The 8,838-nt window shown below is 48.3% G+C and overlaps 1 pseudogene; it reads left to right on the top strand.

Moving 5' to 3' along the window:
* Gm7856 (predicted gene 7856) lies at positions 4,571 to 6,309 on the top strand (annotated as a pseudogene).

Genomic DNA, 8,838 nt, shown 5'->3' with positions numbered 1-8,838 from the left:
ATGTGGCGCTGCTAAAGGAAGCCAGGGCTTCAGGCAATGCTAGGCAGGCTCTGTGCTAACTGAGCTGTATCTCTCTGCCTTCTTTTAAAAACTGAACGTAATCAAGTAATTTATCATCTTGCCTTGGTTTTTAAGACAGGTTGCAGATGTAGCGGACACAGACCCTGAACTCCTGACCCTCCTGTTTCTGTGTCCCAAGTACTGGGATCAGACGCTTTCACACCATTACCAGCATCAACACACAAAACGGAGGAAGTTGTCCTGTATCCATCTTCCCATTCTGCCCCTCAGTGTAAATATTCATTCCCTCCACTGGCTAGGTGCAATATCTGCTTCACGTTAACATCGGTAAATGTCTGAGGCACTGTTGTCTGCACACTTTAAATACCGATGCATGACTGGTAACAAAAAAGTCTTACCTGTGTTCTGGGCATAGAACCAGAACAGATATAGAGACCAGAAGAAAATAATGCATGAGAACCTAAGACGAAGCGACTACAGGGGCTGCCTGTGTATTCTTCTGTTAAAACCATGCATTTCAGGACCGGCGAGGGCTCACTGAGCACAGAGCTGCCATTCAAGCATGAGGAGTGACTTCAATTCCTGAACCCACATAAAAAGGCCTTGTGTGGTGCCCACTTGTAATCTCAGTGCTGCACAGATGGAAACAGGTGGATCTGGAGCTTACTGGCCGACCAGCCTGGCCTACTTGATGAGGGCCTGGCCAGTGAGGGACCCTCTCTCAAGAACAATTAAGAGAGACTGGAGAGATGGCTCAGTGGCCAACAGTGCTTGTGTCTTTCGAAGAGGATCCAGGTTTGATTCCCCGCACCCACGTGGTGGCCTGCAACAATCCATAACTCCTGACCCAGAGGATCTGATGCCTTCCTGGGGTACCGGGAGACATGTGGTACACACACATATGTGGAGGCAAAATGTGCACACACATAAGAAAAAGCCAATTAGAAGCTGGGTGGTGGGGCTGGTGAGATGGCTCAGTGGGTAAGAGCACCCAACTGCTCTTCCAAAGGTCCGGAGTTCAAATCCCAGCAACCACATGGTGGCTTACAACCATCCGTAACGAGCTCTGACTCCCTCTTCTGGAGTGTCTGAAGACAGGTACAGTGTACTTACATATAATAATAAATAAATCTTTTTAAAAAAAAAAAGAAGATGGGTGGTGCCTAAGGAATGACACACCTGAGGTTTCCTTTGACTTCCAACACACATGTTCATACATGCACACATACACACACAGCATACATGCACACATGCACACACGTCATACATGTACACATGCGCACATACACATGTACACACAGACGCACATGGGTACAAACATGCACACATTTACATGTATACACAAGTACATGTTTTCACATGTGCACATGCACACACATGCACATGAACACACATGCACATATAGGTGCACACACTGACATTTTTTATTCCCTAGGCTCTAACCTTGGCATATCTAGGTTTGTTTGCTTTGACTTTTTTTCTTGTTTTGTGACTGTCTCAGATGATTTGCTAAATTCAACTTTAACTAAAATAAGAAAAACAATACAATTTGTGATAAGACTTGGGGAGAATAGCCCAAGAGTCAGGTTAGCCGTGTGAGAAGCTCATGTCAGCAGCGCTAGCCTGGCATGGCAATGGCTTTGATGCAGCTCTCGTGTGTATCTGTGGGTACGGCTCAGTGCTAGAGTGCTAGTAGCATGCCTAATAATCAATAATAGTATTTATGGTTACAGTGTGACATTTCAATAGGTGTATACAAAGCACAAGGATCCAGGCAGGACTGGTGGCAAATCCATGGTTAGGAACATTTACTATTGCCTTGTGTTGGTATTTGATAGTGTGCCAAACACCAGCTATTTGAAATTCTCACTGATATTTTCCAACCACAGTTACTACTGTGCAAGCAGAGCATCAGACTAGGCTCTGCCTCTGCTACACCTGCACCCACACCCCCTCCTTTCAGCCCCTCCTCCATGTTCTTCTCAGACCGGCTGTCCCCTTCCCATTGCACGCATACCTTACCCGAGGAAGTTCCTTCACAGGCTACACTGGGCCTTTGTAGGGGCTTGAAACACACACCAAGGAGAGGTTGAGCCAGGGTGCCTCGGCGTTCCCTTATCTGAGACTGTAAGTGTGCTCCCACATTGACAGCAATGTTTACAGATGATAACCTGTTGTGCTGTGTCTGCTATGTTCTTGGAGGCTGAGCAGCACTGTTTGGGACACAGTGATGTTGATTTAACAGAGTTGTCTCTAGTTACATGCAGCTGGACTACGTTGACGACTGTACAGTCAGACATTTGCCATGGTTTGATTTTGGGGATGGGGAATAGGGTGAGACAGGGTTTCTCTGTACAGTACTGGCTGTCCTGGAACTCTCTTTGTAGACCAGGCTGGCCTTGAACTCGTAGAGATCTGCCTGCCTCTGCATCTCAAAGGCTGGAATTGAAGGCATGTGCCACCACTGCCCAGCTAGTATGATTTTTTTTTGTTGTTATTAGCAATCAAAAACTTTAAGACAAGTGTGGTGCTGTATGTGGAGAAAAGGGAAGGGGACTTATCTCTGTCCTTCATTCTCAGTACATGTATGACTCTCAGAGCGTGTGTTCACGTGGTAAAAAGCTCATTGCGAGTTTACACATTCAGTCATAGATTGAGTAAGGGGTTATAACAGAGAATATGCACGTGCATATACACTAGGAGCGATTGTCTGGCTTAACTTTCACCATTTGTTACTAGCATGGAGGGCCACGGAAGGCTTAAGACTTTATATAACTAAGCCCTCCTTGAAGTTTTGACAAACTCAGTCAATATCTTATCCCCTGCTTTTGCACGTGGGGTCCTGTGGTGTGTATCTTTTTTGTGACCTTCTGTTAATGGTTTCTGTAACCCCTTGGAATGTGCCCTAAGTTCTAGAAGTCTGCTGTTACCTCAGAAGCAATCAAGAAGTCCTGTTAGAAAAGGGACTTGAATGTCTGTGTGGTTGTTACCCCAACATGCTGGCTGTTTCTGCAGAATGAACGCCCTTTGCCTTTGCACACTCTGAGTCTGGGGTCTTCCTCCAGAGAATGTCAGACCCTTACAATACATCATAAGCCATTTGCCAACACTGCGAGATACCAAAGAAGCTTTATCCTTTAAAGGGGCCCAAACATTTCTCAAGTCTAAGGAACACCGTACCGTCAAACACTTGTGAGGACAGGAAATGGTCTTTTATGTTTCCCAGCCCCAGGACTTGTTATGTGTTTCTTAACCCCAACTTCACTTCAGAATCAACCAAGAAGCCTTGTACAGACCCCACCCTAGCTGGAGAGATGGTTCAGAGGGTAAGAGGATCTGGGTTCAATTCCCAGCACCCACACGGGGCCTCAAAATCCATCTGAATTTTTAGTTCAAAGGGGCCCGTGACCTCCAAAGGCTCCTGCTTGCAATGTGGTGCACCTAAACTCATACAGGCACATTCAGACACACACAAAAATAGTAATTTAAAAAAAAATGTAAGTGAGCCGGGTAGTGGTGGAACATGCCTTTGATTCCAGCACTTGGGAGGCAGAGGCAGGCAGATTTCTGAGTTTGAGGCCATCCTGGTCTACAGAGTGAGTTCCAGGACCGCCAAGGCTATACACAGAAACCCTGTCTTGAAAAACAAACAAACCAAAAAAAGTATTATCAAGATATGTTATATACATGCATGAAAATATCACAAGGGCCTGGGGATACAGCCTAACTGTTGGTCGAGTGCTTGCCTTGCTTCCCAGCGTCTCCTGAACTGGGTGACAGCTTGTGCTTATAATCCCAACACTTGAGGGTACAGGCAGGAGGACCAGAGGTTCAAGGTCATTCTGAGCTACAGGAGCCCTGGTCTAAGCAAGCAAGCAAGCAAGCAAGCAAGCAAGCAGGCAGGCAGGCAGGCAGGCAGGCAGGCAGGCAGGCAGGCAGGCAGGCAGGCAGGCAGGCAGGCAAGCAGGCAGGCAGGCAAGCAAGCAAGCAAGCAGGCAGGCAGGCAAGCAAGCAAGCAAGCAGGCAAGCAAGCAAGCAGGCAGGCAAGCAAGCAAGCAAGCAGGCAGGCAAGCAAGCAACAACAACAACAAAGAAAACCTGTCATAATGAAACCAACTATTTTATATTATCGATATATGCTAAAATACACCCAGCGTCAGAGGATGGGAGAACAGATAACGCAGACAGTGGCCAAAGGCAGCTATAGTAGCCACACTGACATCAGAACCAGATATAGGACAGAGATTGTGCCTAGATATTTTTCACCAGGCTTGAGAGATGTCTCAGACATCGCGTAGGACAATTCTACTACATTAAAAGGTGGTCCCTTTGAAGCTGCCGATGTAACTCGGGAATGTGTGCCTGCGTTTCTGTAGCAGAGTTTCATTTCCAGGAGGGAACGCACTTTAGAGAAACTTCACCTCACCAGCATCCAGGCCGAACCTCTGAAATTCAAACATGAGTCAACTGAATGGGTGGTCTCTATTTTCTATTTATGACACCTGGCAACTTTGAACGGGACATACTGCCTTAATCACCCATTTAAGAATCTTTTCCTGGTCCGGAAAAGAACGCGCTCGGCAGTCGCACAGAAGCGTTGCAAGGAGCCAGGGATTTGTGTTCGGGAAAGCTGAGTACAGAGAGGGGCTGGGCTGGTGTGAGCTGTGGCTTTCAGAGCCCAGGAGCCCGGTGAGGATCGAGCTTGGTCGCCTCTCACCCTGGTAGCCGTGCCACGGCACAGTTCGTGTTAGAGAGCGATTTGCACTCACTGCTTCAACGGGATGCACCCATCCCCAATGCCCTGGTTGTTCGCTGGCAGTGCAAAGCAAAGGAAGACACAGGCCCAGCCCCCTCGCCGATGCGAGCCACAACAGATCACACGCGCTGGACCCAGGGCCGAACTCCTGGCAAATCTAGTTCCAAGGTTCAGACCACCCCTAGCAAACCTGGAGGTGACCGCTTTATCCCCCAAACGCAGTGCTTCTCAAATGGAGGTGGCCAGCTTCCTCTTAAGCAAGGAAAACCAGCCAGAAGACAGGGGGACGCCCATGAAAAAGGAGCATCAGAAAGCCTGGTCTCTCAACCTGAACGGTTTTGATGTGGAGGAAGGCTCAGCGGCAAACCTCAGAATGCCCCAGAAGGCTACCAGAACAGACTGAAAGCACTCTACAGCCAGAAAGGCACGCCTGGCTCCAGCAGGAAGGCTTGCAGATGCATCCCTTCTCTGCCAGACAGGAATCTTGATGCCCCCGAAATCCGGAATGACTACTACCTGAATTTTGTAGATTGGAGCTCTGGAAATGTATTGGCTGTGGCACTGGACAACAGTGTGTACTTATGGAACGCTGGTTCTGGTGACATCCTGCAGTTGTTGCAAATGGAGCAGCCTGGGGGCTACATATCCTCGGTGGCCTGGATCAAGGAGGGCAACTACCTAGCTGTGGGCACCAGCAATGCTGAGGTGCAGTTATGGGATGTGCAGCAGCAGAAATGACTTCGAAACATGACCTGTCACTCCGCTCAAGTAAGCTCTCTCAGTTGGAACAGCTATATCCTGTCCAGTGGTTCACGGTCTGGCCACATCCACCACCATGATGTTCGGGTAGCAGAACACCATGTGGCCACACTGAGTGGCCATAGCCAGGAAGTATGTGGGCTTCGCTGGGCCCCAGGATAGACGACACCTGGCAAGTGGTGGCAATGATAACATTGTCAACGTGTGGCCCAGTGGTCCTGGAGAAAGTGGATGGGCTCCCCTGCAAATATTCACTCAACATCAAGGTGCTGTCAAGGCTGTTGCATGGTGTCCCTGGCAGTCCAATATCCTGGCAACAGGAGGAGGAACCAGTGACCGGCACATTTGCATTTGGAACGTCTGCTCAGGGGCCTGTCTGAGTGCTGTGGAGGTGCATTCCCAGGTGTGCTCTGTCCACTGATCTCCCCAACATAAGGAGCTGATCTCAGGTCACGGCTTTGCCCAGAACCAGCTGGGTATTTGGAAGTATCCAACCATGGCCAAGGTGGCTGAGCTCAAAAGTCACACAGCACGGGTCCTGGGTCTTACAATGAGTCCAAATGGGGCCACAGTGGCATCAGCAGCAGCTGACGAGACTCTACAGTTGTGGCGCTGCTTTGAGATGGACCCTGCCCTTTGGTGTGAGCAGGGGGGTTGGGGGTGGGGAGCCAGTGTAGCTAAAAGTAGCCTCATCCACCAAGGCATCCGTTGAACAAACCCATTTCCTTTCTTGTTTTTATGTTATTTTTTCTAATAAAGTTTGTATCTTCCTTTCTTAAAAAAAAAAAGAATCTTTTCCTTAAGCAAGGCCTGGTGTTGCGCGCCTTTAATCTCAGCACTCAGACCTTTATGTAGACCACCAGTATGGCCTACACAGTCATTTGATGGCCAGCTGGGGCTACACAGTGAGACCTTATCTCGCTATAAAAACAAACACAAGCTGGGCATGGTGGCACACGCCTTTAATCCCAGCACTCGGGAGGCAGAGGCAGGCGGATTTCTGAGTTCGAGGCCAGCCTGGTCTACAAAGTGAGTGCCAGGACAGCCAGGGCTACATAGAGAAACCCTGTCTGGAAAAACAAAACAAAAAAAAAACCCAAAACAAACAAACAAACAAACAAACAAGAACAACAACAACAAAACACAACCCAAAAACAAAAAGAAAAAAAACAAAAAACAAATACAGCCAACAAGAATAAGTTCCCTCATCCCCTTTTAATATGGCAGCCAAGTTGTTAAGTCCAAATGGGGTGACCTGTCTCCCTCTAGTGGCGAATCCTGTCAATGCACCTTCAGTGACCAGGCCCTAGTCAGCCCTCACCAGAAGTCAGCTTCTAAGTCCGCAACAGTAGCAGTGAAACAAAGGGGCCAAAAGAGGGTCTTTATACTTCCAGGGCCCACCTGAGAAGGAGATGTTCTGTCAGATGGACGTCAGATGGGCACAAAGCTGCCGTCGACCTGATGGTGGTGTGGTTCTCAGGAAGATTTCCCAGTGCATGATGCACCTGTAGGCACTGCCTCTGTGTAAGTCAGATCCCAGAATATGAAAAGTGCTACGAGCCTGGGGAGGCAGTGCAGTAGCAACAAAGGGTCTCCTTAAGTAGCTAAGGACACATCTTGTAAAAACAAATAAAAACAAGCGAAAGAACAATTGATCACTCTCTCTTTCCTCAGCTACTTCTAAACAGAATCCAGAACACTTGGGTGGAAGGTGTTAGTTCATCATCAGTAATTTTAACTATGTGCATTTTCCTTTTTCTTCCCAAGACACCCCCCCCCATAGCCAGAATATCTACTCTGCCAACTTCCTGTCTTCATCTTTATCGTTAGCCCCTTTGCGAAATGTCTTCTGCTGACATAGGCTGAGGGAGTGAGGGGTGCAGGGGACTTGCAAGTCACTAGAAGACTGAATTCCTTCTTGCCTTTGTTCCTCCAGGTGGAGAAAAAGACTTATCCCAGTAAAAAAGCATTCCATCACAGAAATCCATGTGTATTACGCATGCCCTCAAGACCAGCAATTCTGTGATCACTGTAAGCCTGAGAAGAGTTGTAAGAAAAAGCTGAATGGGGCCTGGGGACACTGCCCACCGGACAAGTGCTTGGTGTGCAAGTGTGAAGTCCTGAGTACAAACCTCCAATACCTAACAAAAAAGCCAGACTTCACTGTTCATACCCAGTCCTAGCATTGGGCACAGACAGGGAGATTCCCAGAGCTTACTGGTCAACCAGCTAAGGCAGAATGGTGAGCTTCCTCTCCTGTGAGAGGTCTTGTTTCAAGACGATAGGGTGGAGGACAACATCCTATGTTTACCTTCACATGTGCGCATGGGTACGGACATGTGTGACACCTGTGTACTCACATTCCTGCTCAGGAGTGTGCACACCCATGTGTACAGCACAGCAGACACACAGGGGTGGGGGAGAGCGAGAGGGGGAGGGACAGGGGAAGAGCGACAGAAGGGAGAGGAAGGAAGGAAGGGAGGGAGGGAGATATTAAGAGTTTTGTGTGTTTATTTATCGAGATTGGGCTTCTCTGTGTAGACCTGGCCACCCTGGAACTCACTCTGTAAATCAGGCTGGCCTCCAATTCACAGAGATCCACCTGTCTCTGCCTCCCGAGTGCTGGGATTAAAGGTGTGTGCCACCACCGCCTGGCATGAGTTTCAAATGTAATGAATTAAAATATTCCCTCCTGGAGTGAGAAGGGAAGCCCCTAAAATGTAGGAAGCCTAGAAAACTCAAAGGTCAAGAAGTTATAGGATCCCCAGAACCCTCAGCGGGGTTGCAAGCGCGGTGTGCAATGGCTGAGGCTGAGGAGACGCCCAGTCGAACTGCCTGTGAGTTGGGCACGGGGCCTTTGGGAGTCCTTGTCTGAGCTCTTGTGAGAAACCTGAATGAATTCGCTGGCTCAGCAAGCTGGACATCCAGCGGTGGTTCTCAGATCCTGTGAGCCTTTAATATAGTTCATGGTGTACTGACACCAACCTAAGATTATTTTCATTGCTACTTAACTGTAATTTTGCTTGTTATGAATCATAATGTAAACACCTGACATGCAGGATATCTAATATTTGATCCCTGTGAAAGGGTCATTTGACTCCCAAGGGGGTCACAACCCACCTGTTGAGAACGCTGATTTAGGCGGCACCTTCTCCTTAGTCTATTGCTGGTGCCTGACCTTGGGCAGTGATGTTTCTTCACCTTGGAAGAGTCAGGCCACAGCCAGTGATCTGAGCACCTAGAGCTGAGGCAGGAGCATCTTTAAAAAAAACCCAAAATCAAACTTTGGTTGCAACTGGAAT

The sequence above is a fragment of the Mus musculus genome, chromosome 16, assembly GCF_000001635.26.
Source record: "Mus musculus strain C57BL/6J chromosome 16, GRCm38.p6 C57BL/6J".
Taxonomy (NCBI): Eukaryota; Metazoa; Chordata; class Mammalia; order Rodentia; family Muridae; genus Mus; species Mus musculus.
Note: the sequence above shows the minus strand (reverse complement) of the source record. Positions and strands in the feature narration are given on the sequence as shown.